Source organism: Rutidosis leptorrhynchoides, chromosome 4 (assembly GCF_046630445.1).
Source record: "Rutidosis leptorrhynchoides isolate AG116_Rl617_1_P2 chromosome 4, CSIRO_AGI_Rlap_v1, whole genome shotgun sequence".
Classification (NCBI taxonomy): domain Eukaryota; kingdom Viridiplantae; phylum Streptophyta; class Magnoliopsida; order Asterales; family Asteraceae; genus Rutidosis; species Rutidosis leptorrhynchoides.
The window spans coordinates 411,072,525-411,091,896 of NC_092336.1; the positions used below are offsets into that span (position 1 = coordinate 411,072,525).

The following is a 19,372-nucleotide window of genomic DNA, read 5'->3' on the forward strand; positions in this document are numbered from 1 at the left end:
AAACCTATAAATTAAGACTACTAAATCCGATAATAGCAAAACACATCACCAACATTATTGATAATCAGAGCTTTATATTTATGAGTCTGTGCGCGGTGCGTGTCACGAGGACTCGTAATGAAACTAAGTTGTGATTGTTGATAGTTACATACATTGCTCGAACGGTGACAAAACCTTTTATATATCCTTAATGTGAATGATATGAATCAATGTTGAATGGTATGTAGCAGTAGTAATAACATTAAAATTATTAGACGTATATGATCATACATGACAATTTATCCTCTTGATCCGATCCATTAACATCTCCAGTTTTGTCCTTTAAACAATGTACATGTTATAAAGTATTAAAATTGATTAACAAAATACTAAAAAGTTATAAATAGATTTTAAAGTAATACGAACCATTTAAAGTTGTCCATGATTGGTTTTAGAAGAAATAAACCAACGTGTGATAAAGATTGTCCTTGACTTTTATTGATTTTCATTGCAACTTTATGCAGAAAATTAGTAACAATTATAAGCTTTTGATGGCCATTGTTTTAAGGTATCGCGCTCACATTTTATGGGCATTTGATGGCCATTGTTTTGGAACCCATTAGATATGGTGGCAACTGGCAAAGAATGATGTGCATTCACTTTCACCAGATGCTTTTTCGCTTCTTTGATTTATGAAAGCAAAGTCAAATTTTGGTTTGAAGCGTCATATACCCATCACTACTTGTCACTTCCTTGTTGTCCCACCTACCAAACACACATTAGTGTTTTAAGATCTACTTGTGGTTGAGCCTTCCTCACATTTTTGCCACTGCCAAGTTAATAAATACTAATATGAGTTGAATAAAAAACAAAAAGTTTACAAAGTAGTAATTTTACTGGATGCTCAATATGGTCAAATAGAGTCTAACATGTCAAACAGTAATTTTACCCGACCCAACCAGTTTGTACTTGACCCGTTCGACCGTTTGAATTTTGAGACCCGATCGACCCATGACCCGTTTTTATTCAAACCTATTTGGCTCTTCTTGACCCAACCCGAGCAGTTTTACAGGCTTAGTTTTCAGTCCTATAAGTACTCATAGAGTCATAGTTAGTTGACATGTATTGACTTCATAAGATGGTACTTATGAAACAATGAGTATGAAAATTAATCAACTATAAAAGAAGAGCCAAATATTTTTTGGTCCTCCCAAATAGATGGATGACAACACACATCTACTCGTAGCAGTTTGAAAGATGTGATCATATAGCATATATGCAAATCCCGCTCAAAACGTGCAACTAATCTTTGTGCCAATTAGATGAACCATGTGAATCTTAATAAATATTTGTGATAATAAGTTGGCCTTAACTACTTGTTGAAATTAAGCCTCTCAATAAAATGGAGCATAATGAATATCATTATATTATATTGATTAATGATAGCCATCTAAATGTTGTTGTTGGTTTAGACTTTAGATGCATTTTTTTTTTTTTTTGAAAGGCAGACTTTAGATGCATTAACATAAAACATATAATTACATATGCATTCTTAGTTTTATCTTCAGAGAAGACAAATACTTATTCAACATGCAGACAACTTGTGTGATACAGTTCCAATTCAATCAATAATTATATATGTTATTGACAACTAAATACTTATACTTGCTTTAATATAAACACACAATATAGTTATGATTTAAACAAACAATAGCAAAGATTAACACATTATTCCTTAAATAACTCTACCAAAGCAACATTAGAACATGTGAAGATGTACAGAATCAAACACAAGTCAAAGTTTTTTAGGCATCGATCATCAACGATTCAATTTCAGTTTCAAATGTAGTATTAAAAAATTACCAACTGAATAATTAACATCTGACAGAGGGAGCTTCACAACTAATATTGTTGAAATAATAATTTTATTTGCAGTAATTACTAATTAAAAAAAAAAGTAATTATCAAAGATATCATAGATGACCCATATTTAAGTATTTACTAATAACAATCCTATAACTACAAATTACCTCAGTAGCTTGAACAACTCAGTATCCTAATAATATAACATACAAACAACCAACATATATAGTAGATAGTACTTATAAATTGAGGTTATAAACTTACCTTCAGTAGCCTCTCTAGGATTTTTAAATCCGAGATCAACACTTTTCATGAATTTGTTTCCACCCTTTCCAGGTCTCTTTCCTTTACCACTTCTCTTCAAGCTAATATTATAAAATGATAAGTCAATCATTTATTCCTAATTAGCACGGGTTTTGGTCAACAATCGAACAAAACACACCAGAATTACACAAATCAAATAAGCACGGGTTTGTCTGTTTAGAAATCGTTCCTGATTAGAAATTGATTTTCGACAAAATTAGAAAGCTTCATATGAAATTCATTAGTTTTATTTTGCAGGTTTCTGGAACATAATCATCAAATTGACGCTAATTTTGCGACTAAAGTGATGAAATTTTGCAAGGGTATATTGAAAACATACCTCAAATGGGTTATTGGCATACCTGTTTTGAAACATATTATTCAGGATCACCTTTTCCTTTCCTGGATTTCGAATACATCCTTCTGTATGTCTGACCTATAATTTATCAAATGTGTAGCCATACTATATCATCTGCAAGATTCAGAAAAAACATGTGGTATCATAAACCCTATAAATCAGTTAATTACATATTGTACCTGCATATACACTAAAAACAATTAGAATTAAGTTCAAACTTATAAACATCATACCTGAACAACACAAAACATAGCAACTAATTGAATTAATAAAACTGAGATTTTCTACCTTTAAGAATGCAACACATCATATACGACTCGAACAAAGGAAAATAATATAAAATAAATCACGGCTCGAAAGTTGTGACTTTACGAAAACAATCCAAAAAGTCAAAAAATGCACTTGCTATTGGTGACTGAAAAAAATCCAGTATTTAGTTTCGGCATATAACAACCCTCATATTTCCATACCTGAATTGACTAATTTGACTATAGGGTTGTTATCCATACGTAATATATAATTAAATTCGACGTTTGATCAAATATTTATTTTTAGTTGACACGTTCTGTTAACTAAAGTTTACACTAATTATATAAAATAACTTTAGTTAATATTAATGCGTATTATATTTAAAGCTATATGTAACATAATTATTAATTAAATGATAAGTTATTTAAATCATTATATATATTTTTAGCTTATAAAAAAAATAAAAATAAAAAGAAATAAGATTTTTTTTAATAAATTAAATAATGAGCCCATGAATTTTGACTAAATATTTTCAAAAACAAAAACTTATTAAAAACATTTTTAACATGTTTTTATTATTTTGTCAAAATTGGCACCTTTATTTTATTATTTTTTTTTCTTTTCACCAACCATTTTTTACCTATAAATACATGGCTCCTCATTCATATTTTCTTGCCAAAAACCAAAACTTAAGTTGTTCTCTCAAAACATTGAAGAAAATTTGAGGTACTTTCAATTTTTATTATTTTTTTAATATTGTCGATTATATTTATATTTATTGTATATTCTTTATAAAATTCGAAATTTATTATGTTTATATGTTATAATTAGTATTATAAGTATTATGATGTATAAAAATAATTTTGATAATTTATTAAATATTATTTATAATTAAATACTAATTATGTAGTGTTTAAACGTAAAAACAATGTAAAATTCGTAATAAATAGTTTTAACCAAAAATAAAATATATATAATTTTTTTCTGAGTTTATAAAACTTATATAGATCTGCAAAAGTTATAAAAATAATTACTTGGGTTGAATTGGTAATTATTATATAATTAAACTCTATTATTATGTAATTAGAAGGTAAATTAAGAATAAATATAAAATAATAAAATAATATTTTTTAAATATTTTTTATAGGTTATTAGACTGATAGAAACTTATAAAAATTATAAAAATAATTGTTTAGGTTTATTTAGTAATTATGTAGAATTAAACTTTTTTTGTGAATAAATTAAGGGTAAAAACAAAAATAAATACAAAAATATAATAAAAATATTTTCTTAAATTTTTCTACTAATCTATATGATTAACTAAGACTATAAAAATTATGTATATAATTTTTACATATTTAATTAATTATTTAAACATTTTTAGATAATGTTCGATTAATAAAACACTATTATTTTTGAAGTAATTTAGATATTTATTTAAAGGTAATTATATTTAATATATATAAGACATACTAAAGTATAATAACTAAATATTAAATAATACTTAGGTTATATTATCACATATATAATTATTAAGTACATTAATAATTCGTTGTGTGTATACACCTAAAGTGAAGGTTAATCAAAGATAGTGTACAATTCATGTGAACTTCATCGCTACTCACGGTCGTAAGTGAATGATGTCTAGGTTGCCATTTATGGGTAAGCTTGTGGATCTCGAATGCCATGACTTAGATTCTGGTCAAGAATCCTGGGCCCCCGGTTACATCTGGTCATTCCTGACTTATTTGATAGCAACGAAGTTTGAGTAAAGTTGTACAACGTCTTACTAAAGATTAACCCGAACTTTCTAAAATTGAAAAATTACTATAAGTGGAAACTTTCCATAAATAGTAACCTTCTGAAAATGGAAATTCTTTAGTGAACCATTACTATCAATATAGTACTATATACTATTGTCTGTTAGGCAATGTCTGATCATACGTTCTATCTCTAGATTGAGATCTCGGTCACGTCCTTTCGTTCAATTCTTTCGTGGAATACTCTTTTGTGTTACTAAGGTGAACTTCATAGCCCCACTTTTTACTGTTTCATAACTGTTTTTATAACTTTTGGGGTGAGACACATGCTTGCTTTATAACTGTTTTACGCTTAGACACAAGTACTAAATTGTTGACTATGCTGTCATGCTTTGATTCATGCTAAATCCCTACCGTAATATCGTTAATTGCTATGTCTAAATGCAAACTTAATTATTGTGAGTAGGCCTATTGAGAGTAACGTCTCTAACCATTCGACCGTTGGTCTTTGGTTACATAATAATGATTCCACGACACTGACAGTACAAGGTGTCATAGGGTAAACTTGTTTAGTAGCGATATTACAAACTGCAGCAACACTTTTAGATTGATATATCTATATTGATCAACTTTAAACTAAATCTTGTGGTCTAAAACTTTGGATATTATTTATAAACCTATGAATTTCACTCAACCTTTTTGGTTGACACTTTAAGCATGTTTTGTCTCAGGTGATGATTGAGCTAGCTACTACTTGCTACTAGATGATTGATGTATGCTTTGCTGCTTGCATGGAATCCATCATTCATATTTATCATTTTGTTTAGACATTTCCCATTTACTGTACATGATGTAAAACTTTGAATAATGCTTCCGCTGTTTATATAATAAATAAAACGTCTCATTTAGAGTCGTTCTCGTTGGTACAACTGTGATTTGATATAATTAGTCACAAATACCCCAGGCCCTATTTGGGGGTGTGACAGATTGGTATCAGAGCAGGTTGTTGTAGAGAACCAGGATTGCATCTTATGTGTGCCTTATACAATTAGGTACCTTAGCAATGTAGGACTACAACTTCCTTTGACTATAGTGCCTTTAATTGTTGCCTTTAACTGTTAAATGCTACACTATACTTTAGAAACTTTACTTATCTTAGAATGCCGAGCCAATCTAAGAACTCTGCTCATTCTCCTAACTACTATTCAATTCCGCCACCACATTTAAATGCAACACCGTTCTCGACATTCCTATGTCATTTATCATGGTTTTATGTATTACATATGTATTACATGAAATATTATCCATGAATTTTTGAAACTCCTATATTTGTTACTATTCATACTCAAACGTATATAACTCCCTGTTATATCACGTACCTATATGCTTTATGCCTTTATGCATCAGTTTGCGAACCGAAAAATGTCATTGAGTTATCGAGAATCTCAAAGACATTATAATGTCATCACTACTCATATTCATTACTTTTATACCTTTTATTTCTCGTTATTGAATTTTCTTGACGGATGGCGTCTACGAAACTCTAGAATGGAAGGGTTTGGATTACCGATTTAACGGATCCTATAGCTCAAGCCCCTAGACCTGAATAGGCCATTACGAATTGAAAGTCTTTAATCGAAAGATTATCAGATTACATACTTATCATTTTATGATCTCGACACGTCATACTGCTATTATTGGATTATAGACACATCATATCTTATTATATCTTATCATATCTATCTTAATAAACTTTGTCTAACACTTTTCCTAAATTTCCTCCGTAAATTACGGAAATCTTTTTGCTATATATACGTATATCAAGAAGACAAATATATCATTCAATATTCAACACTCATCTCATAACAAAAACCCTTATTCCGATCAGATAACATGGATTTCTCACATGATTCCTCGAACTCCTCGAGCTCCAATGGCAGCGTAACCGGAATGAACCAACCAATTAGTCATCATCTATTTTGGATGAATTGGGGATGGGTTCGTAGTAAACTTAATCAATGGAGACAAGAATAAGGTGATCCCTTCCACCAACCGAATTCACCTCTTGGTGAAGAACCTGAAGCACTTACCGGCGAACCCGTTCGGAACACTATTTTCACCCTCATTTCCAGGGTATCCAGTCACGAATATATAATATCTAAAATTCTAGATCTTATTCATCCACTTGTCCAAACCGCCAATCACCCCGGAATAATAGAAGAAGTCAATGAGCTTCGCGCTCAAGTGGTGGCTCTGGAGAATATGGTGCGAAACCTACGTGCACCAGCAGCAGCACCAGCAGCATAACCAGCATCACCACCAGTACCAACAGCATCACCACCAACAACATCAGCTTCACCAACAACAAACACCATAATCTGTACCTCGGATATCAACATCATACGCCCCATAGATACCAAGGAATATTAGTAATAATGAGTTAAGATGTATTGACTCATTCTTCCTGAAAATTTTATATGTATACTTTATATATATATATATATATATATATATATATATATGGTTTGGAACAATAATAAATCTTTTCGTATTAAGCTATTACGTGTGAATCTTAAATATTATGTACTACTTGGTTAATTCATATCACTAATATGCTATGATATACATTCCTCGTTAATCACTGCTTCATCACAATAAACTCCATTTCATAATAAACTAAGTGTATTATTCAAATACATGTTTGGTTTTACACTTTCATTTTCGATGTACTCAAAACTCTTTAGAAACCATCATTCGTGCCTTGTGAATTTCACAAGAATTCCACGAGCATCAACATCATATACCGAGGTATATCAATAACAATGAACGATGGAGTATTGATTCATAACTTCATTAAAGAAAGATTCTGCGATGATTATGTAATCTCTCAAGTTTTGAAGATTATTTATTCTCGCTTCAACCGCAAATCAAATGATTTTAATAGTATATTAACTCATTAAATCTATATTATACGTGAAGAATACATATATGAACGTATATCTTCATAAAGATTGTAATTAAAAATCCTTTTGTACAAACTGTTAATTGTGAAAATATTTTAACGGGTAGGTAAAACCCGAGAAATATTTATATCTCACATCAATATCTTACATTGTACATTCTTCAAATTCTGATTCAATAATTAGTAACTATACTACTTACATCCACATATGTATCCGTTCACTAAAGAACAACCATTTTCATACAAATTTAATTACCTATTCTGATTTGGACATATCGGAATCCAAGTAAAGCTTTAGCAAGTGTAATCTTCCTAAAGATCACTACATTCATGAATTATATTCATTTGTATTCTATGATGAATTATCACATCAAACCACTGAAATTATCGTTCATTACTTTTGAAATCAACAACGCCTATTCATCAACCATTAGATCCGTTGACGATTACAATCAGCGTTTAATCATCTAAAAATGAAATTTCTTGAAACCATCTCGGATTGATAACCGATGAATCAAATATGGCTGCATTAAATGCAGAGGAAACAGCAAAATTGTAGATGGTCTCAATGGCCAAAAGTTTGATAATAAAGAATGGTACGTTGGAAAAGCTCAAAAGAAAATTTGGAACTGAAAAACGGATTGAGCTAACCATGGAGGAGACCAAGGACAAATACAAGGACCAAACCCTATATTCAAAGAATCCAGGTAATTCTGGATCCGATGAAATCTTTAGAGAATATCTTGCTCCGAAATTATGTTAAAAGCTTGCGGAAAATTTTTCTTCATCAACCTTCGAACTTAGAAATTCCAAAATGTCGTTATAAATATCCTCTATATTTCTGAAGATATTTTCATAACGATTCTTGTCCACAATTAAGTATCTCTTTGCGATATCTTTATAAAGGAAACTATTTTAGTTTCTATATTCAGTAAAATTCAAGTTTAAATTATAAATGTTTTGAAGAAATGTTGGAAATTGAAGCATGAGTTAGTATAATATAATGACGTCAGGCCAACGTGATTATATTACAGTAAGTCATGCTAAATTTTTAATGAAAGATGATGATTCATAGACTTTATAATCATTATTTGCCATGTTACACGACTCTTACATTCTACTTAATCTCTGAACATATCAAGAACATATATTCTTGATAGTTCTATCCTCAGTAATTCTGATAATTTACCAAATCAAATCGTGATATTACGCTTAGAACATTAGGTTCATTCGAAACTTCATACCTACAAATTCTGGACCATTACTCGCTTAACTTAGAGTCGAGAGCAGAATAAAAAGGTAAAGAGCTCCGACATATAAGGGAAAATACAAAGCCCGATAACAACACCGAAATTACAAATCGTGTATATTAATGCGTATAGCAACATAAAGACACGGGAGAATTAAAAACACTATAACCCCAAGAGCATAGTAGAAGTAAACAGATTCCTCTGGTGGTAAAAGAAAAAGAAGCATGACTGCATATATGGTCAATATAATAACAAATATCAATACGGGATTGAGCATATTAACAAATCTTTTGGAAGTATGAATCTAGGAAGAAAGTATAGAAGTGGTGAAGATAATGAAACGGAAAAAGCTAATTTATAGCAAAATTTCCAAACACAGCAATCGAGGCAATTCATCGCATTTAATCAAAGAAATCCCAAAATTCCGTAAATACCGGATAATCAAATCTTATAGATTACGAAGATTTCCTTTAATCCCTTGAATTCCGGAAATCAATCGTGACTACGTCAAAAGTTAAGGCGAACATTTAATTTACTCATTCACTCTTTTACGATAGCTTCGTTTATACTCTTTCTATAATCGAATCGTTCTATCCATATTATTCAATAGTGATAAAACTTTATTCTTCAACTTATATTCATCATTACAATATTCTTGTTGTAAACAATGATGATCTCTATCAAACTTCATGACTATAATTTTCATGAACTACTCTCGGTTTTATCTACCCTAACATTGTGGCATAAACGCTCAAGGTTTAAATGAGCTCGATATTATTCATAACACATTTTATATATCCAATTTACTGAAATGACTTGTATAACATCATCATTTTGAATGATCTCCGCATTAATAATAAAATGCACTTCGTAGAAGAACTTGTAGAAATTATGGTATGTATGATTTTAATTCTTGAAACAGAACAATATTCTATCCGTTGGGATTCACGCAAGGCCCGAGCATACCTGGGAACGTGAAAACCAAATAAAACATAAATATCCTCGTCTATGTACGAACAACACCGATTAATGGCAACAACTAAATTTCGAGACGAAATTTCTTTTAACCCTTAGGTACTATAACAACCCTCATATTTCCATACCTGAATTGACTAATTTGACTATAGGGTTGTTATCCATACGTAATATATAATTAAATTCGACGTTTGATCAAATATTTATTTTTAATTGACACGTTCTGTTAACTAAAGTTTACACTAATTATATAAAATAACTTTAGTTAATATTAATGCGTATTATATTTAAAACTATATGTAACATAATTATTAATTAAATGATAAGTTATTTAAATCATTATATATATTTTTAGCTTATAAAAAAAATAAAAATAAAAAGAAATAAGATTTTTTTTAATAAATTAAATAATGAGCCCATGAATTTTGACTAAATATTTTCAAAAATAAAAACTTATTAAAAACATTTTTAACATGTTTTTATTATTTTGTCAAAATTGGCACCTTTATTTTATTATTTTTTTTTTCTTTTCACCAACCATTTTTTACCTATAAATACATGACTCCTCATTCATATTTTCTTGCCAAAAACCAAAACTTAAGTTGTTCTCTCAAAACATTGAAGAAAATTTGAGGTACTTTCAATTTTTATTATTTTTTTAATATTGTCGATTATATTTATATTTATTGTATATTCTTTATAAAATTCAAAATTTATTATGTTTATATGTTATAATTAGTATTATAAGTATTATGATGTATAAAAATAATTTTGATAATTTATTAAATATTATTTATAATTAAATACTAATTATGTAGTGTTTAAACGTAAAAACAATGTAAAATTTGTAATAAATAGTTTTAACCAAAAATAAAATATATATAATTTTTTTCTGAGTTTATAAAACTTATATAGATCTGCAAAAATTATAAAAATAATTACTTGGGTTGAATTGGTAATTATTATATAATTAAACTCTATTATTATGTAATTAGAAGGTAAATTAAGAATAAATATAAAATAATAAAATAATATTTTTTAAATATTTTTTATAGGTTATTAGACTGATAGAAACTTATAAAAATTATAAAAATAATTGTTTAGGTTTATTTAGTAATTATGTAGAATTAAACTTTTTTTGTAAATAAATTAAGGGTAAAAACAAAAATAAATACAAAAATATAATAAAAATGTTTTCTTAAATTTTTCTACTAATCTATATGATTAACTAAGACTATAAAAATTATGTATATAATTTTTACATATTTAATTAATTATTTAAACATTTTTAGATAATGTTCGATTAATAAAACACTATTATTTTTGAAGTAATTTAGATATTTATTTAAAGGTAATTATATTTAATATATATAAGACATACTAAAGTGTAATAACTAAATATTAAATAATACTTAGGTTATATTATCACATATATAATTATTAAGTACATTAATAATTCGTTGTGTGTATACACCTAAAGTGAAGGTTAATCAAAGATAGTGTACAATTCATGTGAACTTCATCGCTACTCACGGTCGTAAGTGAATGATGTCTAGGTTGCCATTTATGGGTAAGCTTGTGGATCTCGAATGCCATGACTTAGATTCTGGTCAAGAATCCTGGGCCCCCGGTTACATCTGGTCATTCCTGACTTATTTGATAGCAACGAAGTTTGAGTAAAGTTGTACAACGTCTTACTAAAGATTAACCCGAACTTTCTAAAATTGGAAAATTACTATAAGTGGAAACTTTCCATAAATAGTAACCTTCTGAAAATGGAAATTCTTTAGTGAACCATTACTATCAATATAGTACTATATACTATTGTCTGTTAGGCAATGTCTGATCATACGTTCTATCTCTAGGTTGAGATCTCGGTCATGTCCTTTCGTTCAATTCTTTCGTGGAATACTCTTTTGTGCTACTAAGGTGAACTTCATAGCCCCACTTTTTACTGTTTCATAACTGTTTTTATAACTTTTGGGGTGAGACACATGCTTGCTTTATAACTGTTTTACGCTTAGACACAAGTACTAAATTGTTAACTATGCTGTCATGCTTTGATTCATGCTAAATCCCTACCGTAATATCGTTAATTGCTACGTCTAAATGCAAACTTAATTATTGTGAGTAGGCCTATTGAGAGTAACGTCTCTAACCATTCGACCGTTGGTCTTTGGTTACGTAATAATGATTCCACGACACTGACAGTACAAGGTGTCATAGGGTAAACTTGTTTAGTAGCGATATTACAAACTGAAGCAACACTTTTAGATTGATATATCTATATTGATCAACTTTAAACTAAATCTTGTGGTCTAAAACTTTGGATATTATTTATAAACCTATGAATTTCACTCAACCTTTTTGGTTGACACTTTAAGCATGTTTTGTCTCAGGTGATGATTGAGCTAGCTACTACTTGCTACTAGATGATTGATGTATGCTTTGCTGCTTGCATGGAATCCATCATTCATATTTATCATTTTGTTTAGACATTTCCCATTTACTGTACATGATGTAAAACTTTGAATAATGCTTCCGCTGTTTATATAATAAATAAAACGTCTCATTTAGAGTCGTTCTCGTTGGTACAAATGTGATTTGATATAATTAGTCACAAATAACCCAGGCCCTATTTGGGGGTGTGACACTGCAGTTGCAACGTCTTCTTTTGACACTCGTTAAAAATCGGTTTAGACTTGTCTAACCCAAACGTATCGTATATCATTTTGAAGCTTGTCGAACATACTTTTTATCCCAATTATTAGTTTACATCAAAACTTAACCACTGTTAACTTACAAAACTGCAAAGTAGACTCGAGAGTTATTTTGACACCTTTTACCAACAATGAAACCAAAATTGGTTGACGACCCAAATTTTTATTCAATATACCTGAATGACCCAAAATCAGTCCACAGCTCAGAGTTCACATTTTAGAAGTGTTGTTAACTTAAAATTCTAGAAATTACCCAAACAGGTGGACTTATGCACAATTATTTTTTAAACGGGTCAAAATAAAAACCTTAACGAAAATATACCTAAAACTCATATTTTAAACACCAAAATTTGCGAACATACTTAGTGGAACAAAGTGGATGTGTCTAAATTGATCATTACCCACGTTGACACCAAAATCACCTAACAGTTTAAAAGGGTCCAAATGGACTTTAAATTGCAGGTTTATTCAGTTGGCTGCAACTCAGAGCTATACATTCGAAGTGAATCTTGGATCTGTAAAACATTTTAATAATAAAGCGATTAGCCTAAAAGACAGAAAAACATCATATATTTAACATAACTCATATGGAAATTATTACCTGATTCGTTGCTTCGACCTTCTATTTAAAAGTTTACCAACCCTCCCTTAACAAGATGTGATTTTCTTGCTTCCATGCTCCACTTCTACAGCGAAGACGTATACAAAAAGACTGAGAACCAATCAGTCATTCAAGTATCCGAATTTCTTCCCAATTAAACCCTAGTTCATGCTCGATACATTAAAGAGACTGTCAAAGTAAGGCCTTATAACCCAAATGGGTCATAAATTTCCACTTTAACCAAAATTAACTCAAAACTTATTTTCAAAATTAACAAAAACTCCATTTGAGACAAAATGGTCCAAATAGGTCAAAGAATCAAAATAGACGACAATTACACTTTTAACTATATTCTTTCAACTGACCATTATTTTCTTTCAAAATCAAAACCTAATCATAATAACAACTTCATATCATCAATAACATACTTAATAAACAATTGAAGTTTGAATATATAATACATTTCTACTTTCATGTTTATACTTTCATGTTTCTTTGTCATGAATCAACAACCACCAATAACATTAACATTAACATTTATTATTATAAATAAGACATATTCAACTCTTACTTGGTACTTTTGACCCGAACCACCCATCTTATCACTTGTAGCAAGTAATGTGAATAAAAGGATAGAAAAAAGGGATAGTATCATCATCATCAATTGACTTTATAATACATTTGACATGTGTTTACAATGACATTAGTAAATGTGGGACACATTATGAAAGGAATATAAAGGCAGTGTCAATATTATTACTACACTTGCAATATGGCAGATAGCTTCAAGATTATGTTCAACAGTTGCAAAACCTTCTATTTCATGAATGTTAGATTATAGAATATGTTTCATTTCATTGATCTCATACTAAACTATTATTATCATATCAGTCACATTATTTATGTTATGTTCTTATCAGATTAATATTATCATATCAGTCACATTATTTTCATCCAACATGAATTGATTTACCTCAACAGAGTGTCTTTCAGAAACTTTCCACCCAAACTACAACGCTAACTAACCAATTCTGATGAATCTCCAGAAATGAATTTAGTAAGAAAGCAATTGGTGCATGAGCTAATACAACCCCAGTAACCAATGATGATCTCTGCAAAATTAGTTATAATAATCAGAACCATATACTAAAACAATCAAACTCATCACAAAACAATCCAAACTCATTAAAGTTCAGATCTTTACACGAAGAAAAGTCAAACAATAGTCACAAAACCATCCAAGCTTAACAAAATTCAGATCTTGACACAATTAAAACCCTAAACACAATGTGCGATAATCCGTTTGGACAGATAATCTTGAAAATGGAATAGATAAATTGAAAAACTTTTAAACCATATAACCAATATAACGAAAGAGTCATGCATCGTCGAAATCTATCTCACTCAAAAAAGTCGATGAATCGCTCATAACAATGATAATCCGTATACACATGAACCTGTAAGTGCATAAATTAGATACGTATTGGAAAGAGTAAATGAAAAAAAAATTAGTATCACCAATACAAAACTGTGTAAATTACAGTTAACAAACCTTATAATCGAAAACAACATCACGATTTGGTTGTTTATATTACTCCAGATTTACAGCAATTTTGTCCACGCCAAACAAAAAAGTCAAAATACGTATTGTGTAGATCGATTATCAGTTAAAGTGATAATTAATTGTTTGCTGATGAACAATTTTTTGTGGATTAACAGACCATTGAATCAAATCATGAGATGAATTAGCATTTACAATGCTTTTATCTGATAACGTGAGTAGTATAGAAACCTAAAATCGATTACCTGAAAACACCTCAAATCATCCCAATTAACATCGATGCCTACTCAGGGTTGATGAACGACGATTTAATTTATCGATCTTTTTGAATGAGATTTGATCGGTGGCGGATGCAATCGAAGGTAACCCTAATTTAGGGTGAATCTTTGCTTAGGAGAGCGACGGTTTGAAGAGAGAGAAAAATAGTTTGATTTAATCCGCGTGTGATTGATTAGGGACACGCGCCAGCTATACAAAATTAACCAATTTTTTAATTCAAAATTATGAGAAAAAAGTATTTGCTGAGAATTAATGTGGTCGCGCCACGTGGAATTACACTACCGAATTAGTAATATAGAAGACACACAAATATTTAAGTAAAATTTCAATAAAATATTTAAATTTTTTGTATTTTCTTATACATTTTTAGAACTTTTCTAATGACAGCCATAAGGGTTTTCAATAGAAAATTCAGACATGCAAATTTTACTTATGCATTAGAAATAACCACTCACTTCTTGCAGAAAAAAAACTACGCTCAACTAGTAAAATGTACAATCATTTTCTACATAATTTAATTTTTATTGACAGTTCTTAGAGCTGTTATTAGAAAAGTCTATATTTTTAAAATAAGATTTAGTTTGATAAATGTTAGGAGACTTTAAGTAATGAAAAGTAAAAATTCGTTATGTTTAATGAAATAAATTGTCTACTTTGGTTCACTCCATCTTTAATTATTTATCATATCAAACCACTATATACGGAGTATTACTTTTGTTTTATAATTTATTTATTTTTCTTTTAGTATTATTATTTATTATCATTTATTTATTTATATATACTCGTCCCTTTTTACAAATAGAGGTGAAATTGTACAAAAACACAAGTTGAAGGTCTACTATATAAAGTGTGTACTAATAAAAGGGAGAATAATGAAATATGTCATAAAAATTAACGAGTGGGTCAGAAGTATTGAGTCATCTTCATCCTAATTCCTAAAACTAACTCGTCTTCTTCCTCCTAATTATCCTCTTAAAATTCAACCTGCAACTCTAAAATTAAACACGAATCTAAATTTATTTCTTCTTCTTTCATCTCATAACTTCAATAATATGACTATAACTTCCCAAAACAGCACCCATATCTAAAGAAGACTGGTTGCACTTTCATATTATTCAAGAGTACCCTAAAACTTTTACACTTCATTGGCCAGATTGACTGGTAGCACGTGCTACCAGTCAATACAAGGTAGATCCGCCCCTGCTTACATATTATTATTTTTTTGAAAAACAATGATATTATTAACAAACTCACAAGATACAATGTTGATTCCTAATACAAACTCACAAGATACAATGTTGATTCCTAATACAAACTCACAAGCAATGATATTATTAACAAACTCACATGATACAATGTTGATTCCTAATACAATAAGCAAGGAACCATCTCGAGAGAACATTACATACAATTATAACTCAACAATACTATAACAAGGTGTTTAGCATCCTATAAACTAAAAAAAGATTGCGGATTGTGAAGCCAAGAGTGCCAATCGATAGTCTTTGATTTGCAACGTTCCGCGATCCATTCGAACGATTTTGTTTTTATCTCGCACAACGACACCGGAGGGTTCCAACACTTTTGATTGAACACCTTATGATTTCGGTTGCTCCAGATAAGATAACTACTCGACTAAATAACCGCTTGCCAAATTTTATGCCGAATGTCGACATTGAAGTACTAGAGTTCCCAAGAAACATTTCGTTAATACTTAATGAAGCCGACATATTTATGTTCCACCACTCGAAAACTTTGCACCAAACATCATACGCGTGTTTACAAAAGATAAGAGAGTGATCGACCGACTCCAAATCATCATCACATAGAGGACAACGAATGAAGTGTGAGTCAACCCCACGTTTATCCAATTCCATCAAAACCGGTAACCTTTTTTTCCTCGCCCTCCAAACAAAAACTTCAACTTTTTTCGGAATAAGATTGTTACGAGCTGTCTCCATCACATTTGTACATGCATTTAACAGCTTGCCGTCAATTAAGCTAGCAAGCCTTTTAGTCGTAAACAGTCCCTTGTCATCCAACTTCCAGCCCCACGAGTCGCACTTTGTAGGATCAATCGAGCATGTGGACAACATCGTCTTTAGCTCGGCTAATTCAGACTCAGCACGCCTCATGGGGGATCTCGACCAATTCCAGCATTCTGTGAACATCGAACCATCCCAAACAAATCTTTCGCAAACCTTAGCATCTTTGGAATTCTCTAAATAAAATAATCTTTTGAATTTGTCTTTAAGGGACTTCACATAACCATGCTTCGTTCCAAAATGATGTAGAAGAGCCGCTCCCAATTGTTTTGTAAAATGAGTTCCTGAAATCAACACCAAGAGAATCTACCATCCCACCCGTTCTAACAATGTTAGCCCAAGTAGTAGATAGACCATGAAGATAGTTACTCGAATCAAACCCACTTGAAGAGCCATAAATACTCGAAATAACTTTGACCCACAAGCTAAATTTTTGCTTTTTAGAGTTCCCAAATTTAATCCCCCCCTCCCCGAAAGGTAATAGAACCGACTCCCATTTAACCCAAGCAATTTTAGAATCATTCCCCGACCCGCCCCAAAAAAATGAACGTCTTACACTCTCGAATTTTTTTAGCACACATGGCGGGGCACAGAAGAGCGAAAAATAATACAACGGGAGACTATTTAATACCGATTTGGCGAGCCTCAAGCGTCCACCAAATGAAATCGTACGTGCCTTCCAATCTGAGAGACGTTTCTCAAACTTATCAATTACCGGTTTCCAACTATCCAATTTACTCATTTTAGCACCAATCGGGAGCCCAAGATAAAGAAATGGTAACACACCCATGTTACACCCGAAACGTTTATCCATATCCCCAACTTCAACTTTATCCACAGCAATACCGAATAAATTGCTTTTCCTATAGTTAACAAAATAAACGAACAAATTACATATTTAATATCTTCACAATCTATGTTTAATAGTAAATTCAACAAATGTGTTCTATCTTCGACAAAGATTATACATTATTGTAGATATATTTTGATTATGTCATGTTACATATATTTTTGCTATACTACGTTTGTGTTTATCGCATTTTAAGAAATATTATAACATCTTTTTAATATCGAGTTGATAACCATTAATCCGCTTCAACAAGTGGATATGAATATGGATGGATGAACAAAAACTAAATGGATATGGATGAACAGAAACTAAATGGATATAAATACGGGCATACGGCATCACTCGATTTATATCCGATCCATTACAATCACTACTTATGGTGCATAACCACATGACCATCCTTGAGGAAAAAATGAAACAACATGCATCACCGGTGATTAAAATACAAATCACATGACATTCTTAACGGAAAAAAAATACGAAGACCATAGGTTCTCACATTCGGAAAGTAGTGCCTGATAGTTTCTTAGTCTAGAGCAACTAAGTAATTAGTCTAAAGCAACTAAGTAAATTGAAGGTGTTGTTGGAGATCATTTTTACCATATTTTCTCTACAACAACGACAAAACTCAATACTACATGAGTGATGTATGAGGGAGGTGATATGTAGACAATTATTTTCCTATTCGAGAATAAAGACAATTCATTTCTCCACCCATAGTGAAACATTCTCAGGAGTAGAGAAAGTCATATCTCTCTTTATTCGACGGATAAAGAGATTGCTTCCGAGAGGACCTCCGGCCTTTAAGGGAGGAATTTATTTTATTTTTTTGAAAAAAAATACTAAAATAAAAATAACAATAGATGCTATAAAATTAGTTAAAAATCAATTTTGATGAGTTACATTATATTTTCTCTCTAGTAATAAAAAGAGATGAGTGTCTTTTTATTTTATGGAGTACCCATGTTGAAGCAAGGTGACACTAAGATCACAAGGCTTTTTCTCATTTGGAGTAAGAGCACTGAGAGTGGTGACTGATGTCACTTGGCATGTCAGGCCTGACTTGCTGAGTCAGAAAAAATGAGGAGTGGTGACCTATGTCAGTTGGGCATGTTAGTTTATATTTTTATTATTATTTTAATGATTTTAAATATAACATAAATTGATAAAATTATAAAAGTTAACATAAATGGAAATAACTTTCATTAAAAATAAAAATAAAACATTACATTTCCTAATAATTAAGAAACATACGATTCCTAAAAAGTAAAAAAAAAACATTACGTTATCGCGATTAAAAAGTTACAATTCGTTAACTATTTCGTCATCGCGATTATGCCATAGATGCGAAACTAGAGTATGTCGAAGATACTCATGCTCGTCTTTGTCACGTAGCTCTTTTGTCTTCTTGGCATATACATCACACATTTCGTACCAAGTTGATCCTTGTAGGTTGTTGACAGGTAAGTAGTAAGATTTATTTTCAGCGATGTTAAAACCATTGTCTTCAATTATCATGTTGTGCAATATGATGCAACCATACATGATTCTTTTGATTTTGTTTACGCTATATGCCCTAGCAGGTTGTCTTAAAATACCCCAACGACCTTGCAAAAT

At 30.5% G+C, this 19,372-nt stretch overlaps 1 long non-coding RNA gene across 2 annotated transcripts; it reads right to left on the minus strand.

Annotated features, from left to right (window-relative positions):
• Window positions 1-238: 238 nt before the first annotated feature.
• On the minus strand, window positions 239-15,028 carry LOC139844152 (uncharacterized). 2 transcript variants are annotated; one of them, XR_011757842.1, is made up of 7 exons: window positions 14,827-15,028; window positions 14,383-14,477; window positions 13,994-14,132; window positions 13,021-13,105; window positions 2,508-2,617; window positions 2,107-2,207; window positions 239-808 (listed from the first exon to the last, which is right to left on the minus strand). It is a non-coding gene; the product is annotated as an uncharacterized lncRNA (long non-coding RNA). The 2 variants fall into 2 exon arrangements; XR_011757843.1 differs by lacking the exon at window positions 14,827-15,028 and adding an exon at window positions 14,573-14,706.
• Window positions 15,029-19,372: the final 4,344 nt, after the last annotated feature.